The sequence below is a fragment of the Nicotiana attenuata genome, chromosome 1, assembly GCF_001879085.1.
Source record: "Nicotiana attenuata strain UT chromosome 1, NIATTr2, whole genome shotgun sequence".
Lineage (NCBI taxonomy): Eukaryota > Viridiplantae > Streptophyta > Magnoliopsida > Solanales > Solanaceae > Nicotiana > Nicotiana attenuata.
Window position 1 is genome coordinate 49,572,919 of NC_031989.1, and position 4,690 is coordinate 49,577,608.

The window sequence follows — 4,690 nt, forward strand, 5'->3', positions numbered from 1 at the left end:
GCGTCACCTCAATACCAATCACAAAACACGTAATTTGGGATTTCATACCGTCAACACTAAGTTTAGAAAAGTTACTTATCTTGAACAAGTCAATTCCAATACCGAGCAAGCCAAGCGATGCACCGGAAATTCCATCATGCGCGTAGCGACCTCTGAATGACTCAATATTAGCCAATAACAACTCAAATATGTCAAAAAATGCTAAAGGAACCAATTCCAATTGAAAAAGAATGAATCTTTAATCAAAGGCCCAAAATTGGCCAAAAAGTCCAACCCAGGCCCGCACCTCGGAATTCGACAAAATTTACAAAATCCAACAACGCATTCAATTACGAGTCCAACCATACTAGTTTCACTCAAATCCGACTCCGAATCGATGTTCAAAACTCAAAAATTCACTTTATAAAATTTTAGACAAAAACCCCCCACCCAAATTTCACTTTGAAATTATCAATCAAATTCCAAAATGAAGATGGATTCAGAAAATATAACCAAAATCGAGTAGAGAACACTTACTCCAATTCATGTGGTGAAATTGCCTCCAAAATCGCCCAAATCCGAGCTCCGCAACTCAAAATATATTGAATAAACCAAAACTCTCAATTTAACAATGTTCGGCCTTGTTTCTTATGCAAAACAATTTCGAAACTCACTTTTGATGGCTCCAATGGATTCCTTGTGAAATTCTAGTCAAGTTACGCTCTTGAATCACTCCATTGGACCTTATATTGAAAGAGAAGTGTTGGTTTTAATATTTGGAAATAGTTCAGATTTTTAAATACGAAGTTAGTGGCAATTTCATAATTAATCTGAACAATGTGGCAACCCAATTCTTAGTATAATGACCATAAAATCCTCAGATGCCAAATTTGATGATTCGTTTTGCTATGGATCCTTAATTACGATACAGATCTAATTCTTCAATCAAACAGAAATCGGAGCTCATTTGCTTAATGTGGTACCATTTATGCTTGAAGAAACGACACCGGAACATAAGAAAAATGAGCGTAATACAAACTCACCCGAGCCTCTCGGAACCCCGTCCGAGTATACCAACAAGTATCATAATATAATACTGACCTACTCGAGGACTCAAATCATGCATAACAACATCAAAACCATGAAACGCACCTCAAATCAAACTTAATGAACTTTGAATCTTTCAACTTCAAAAACTCGTGCCGAACCTTATCGAATCAACTCGGAATGAACTCAAAGTTTGCACCCAAGTCTCAAATGACCTAACGAAGCTATTCAAATTCCAGGAACCACAGTCCGAACTGATATCATCATAGCTCCAATCTGAGGTCAAATACTAAAAAGTCAGACTTAGTCAACTCTTCCAACTTAAAGCTTAAACTATGAAATTCATTCTTCCAAATTGATTATGAATACCCTAAAACCCAAAACCGATGATTCACATATGTCATAATACATCATACGGATCTACTCATGCTCGTAAACTACCGAGCGAAGTGCAAATGCTCAAAATGACCGGTCGGGTCGTTACATCCTCCCCCACTTAAACATACGTTCATCCTCGAACGTGCCCAGAGTTGTTCTTAAGCCGTCAGATCACCGTGTAACCTTACCATACCCATACCCGGGGGTGATCCCTCGTCACCCTATTCCACATAGTCCCGACAACACAACATAACTGAAGATCATTAATTCAACCTTATCCCATAAACCTTGGAATCCAATTTCCAACATCCAGAATTTACTACAAGACCCGGACCTTGCAATTTGCCCATTGTATAAGTCTGAACAAGCTGCATCAAGCCGTAATCATAACACAAGATGTAATCACATGGCATACCACATAACTCAATTACTCATAGCAATGATTTCTAGTCATAGTGGCTGCTTAAAACAGCCCAATACCGGTAACAAACCTCATATCAAATAGAACCCCATTCTCAAACCTTTGTACACTCACGATGATGAACGAAACATGCAGAGCTCATAACCATTCATCAGATCAACAAGTCATGGAGCACCCTCTCCTGCGACAAGAACTAGAGCCAATTTCTAAGCCGACTTTCGATATTATCCTTCCAACCATGCTGTAATCAATTTCGATAGTATCTATTCTAGGTCCAATGACCTCATCTCATCCAACGTGACCACCCTAGTGACATGTCAAATCAATACAATCTAAAGCCACAACTCGTGCAATCTGTGCACCAATAACCAACATTCCAATGCACTCAATCATGGAAAAATAACTCAAACGAGAGAATTTCCCCGCAAGATTAACAAGTACCGCCATAACGAAATGTTGAAAATCCATTACATGCCGTAGAACCATAACACACGAATCTAACACAAGGGATTATACCTTAATATAACTCCGCTAAAATGCGTGATCCCATCCAAACACTCGTCCATATTATATACCTCAAGCTACCATACTCAAAATCAATAACCACGCGCAATTCGACATCAAGTACCCAAAGTGCATTACTGTCACGCCCCCAAACCCGGTCGTGATGGCGCCCAACAAAAATTGCTAGGCAAGCCTGACCACAGTCGTTCCCAAATCAACCGTAAACCTCAAAACCGACAATCTAAAGAGATTATAATAGTCTTAGAATAATAATCCAATATTTAAGGAAGAATAATACTGAGAAAGATACGAAGTCTGATAAAAACACTCCCAAAAGATCTGGGGTCACGAGTCTAGAGCCTCTAAAACAATCTGAATAACAATATCTGAACGAAAATACTCAACTCTGGAAATGTATATATATAAATAAAACTGAAATAGGAAGAGTAGTCAGGTCCTGCGAACGTCAAGCAGCTACCTCAACAACTCTGATAAGCTCTGGAAAACAAAGACTGCTCAGCTAAGCCTCCGGTGTACCTGAATCTGCACACAAGGTGCAGGGAGTAGGGGTGAGTACTACCGACTCAGTGAGTAATAAGCATATAAAATGTCTGAAGATAAGAAATCCACGAAATGCCACAAAGCAAAGCTAAAACTAACAGTCCTACACCTTACTACGATCCAACAGCAAAACAACTTCAAATAATACAGTCAAGTAAAATGTAAGGATGCAATGCAATGCACATGAACACGCTGTGGCGTACAACCCGATCCATTTAACGTCGACGGCGCTCACTGGGGGTGTGTACAGACTCCGGAGGGGCTCCTTCAGCCCAAGCGCAATATAATCATACCATTCGTTGCGGCGTGCAGCCCAATCCATACTCAGTCCACAATATACATATGAGTCACGTAACAGATTCAATTAATTTTCCAATTTCCAATTTATTAAGAAGAATATACTTTAGATATTTAACTTCAGGAATAGTGACTTAGCATTTTATAACAGCGATTAGACACAGGACTGAGATCAATGATTATACAAAGCATGCTATCACAATGACATTCAACCTCTAAGGATGCTACAGATCGGCACAAGGCCCCAAACACGGCAATAAGCCCAGATATATTCAATACAGGGTGTGTATCAGTCGCCAATATAGAAACATTCTTGTTCGGGATGGAATAAGTCACAATCCCAGTCATAACCAACCCGCACCTGCCATGGGGTGCGAGTCGCGCCCTACAATAGCGTCACAATGTGATAAGCCGGGGTTTCAAACCCTCAGACCATCCTATACACCAACTACTCACCTCTATCCGGCCGTAAAATGGTCCACAATGCCTTTTCCTTCGTATCGACCTCCTCGCGCGTCGAATCTAGTCACAATCACAACGAATACATAAATATGGGTTAAAGAAACATAACCCAATCAAAAATACTCGAAAAGTACTAAAATTCATGAAGTTGGTAAAACCCGAGCCCCGGGCCTACTTCTCGAAAAATTCCGAAAATCACACCAACGGATTCCTCGTCTCGCCACGAGTCCGTGCATATAAAGTTTACCAAAAACGGAGCTCAAATGCCCTTTCAAAATCCGTTTTTACATCATAACTTTTCAAGCCCTAGCTTGACCCGTTTTTGATGAATTTCCTACAATTTACATGTAATTTCTACCATAGATTGGAATATTTAGGCCAAGGAACTTACCTCCAAGTGATTCTCAGTCAAAACCCTCGAATTTCCTTGTTCAAAGCTCTTAAGAATGTCAACAATGGAGGAAAAATATGAAAGGGTCGCGGATGAAATATTATTTTAAAACCCTTCTGTCGCCCAGTCCAGTTTTTGCTTCTGCGGTCCGCTTTCGCTTATGCGGGACCGCTTCTGCGGCCACATTTCCGCTTTTGCGATCTTCACTTAGAAACCCGGACTTCGCTTATGCGACGCGAAGTCCGCTTCTGCGGTTCCCTCAAAACCGCTTTTGCGGTACAGTGTCCGCTTATGCGGACCCGCTGGTGCGAGCCACCTTCCGCTTCTGCGGAATTTCCCTAGCCGGCCAACGACCGCTTCTGCGACCACGTACCCGCTTCTGCGGTACCGCTTCTGCGGTCCGTTTCCGCAGAAGCGGAAACACCAGATGACAGCAAAATCTGACCTGCAATACACCTCAAAACTCTCGTTTAACCACCCGAATTCACACCGAGGCCCTCGGGACCTCAACCAAATGCACAGATATGTTCTATTACTTCATTCAAACTTGCTCGTAACATAAAACACTATCATAAACACCAAAATCATCGAATTACCACGATTCAAGCCTAAGTAACTAAAACTTCCGAAACTAGCATTTGATCTAGAAC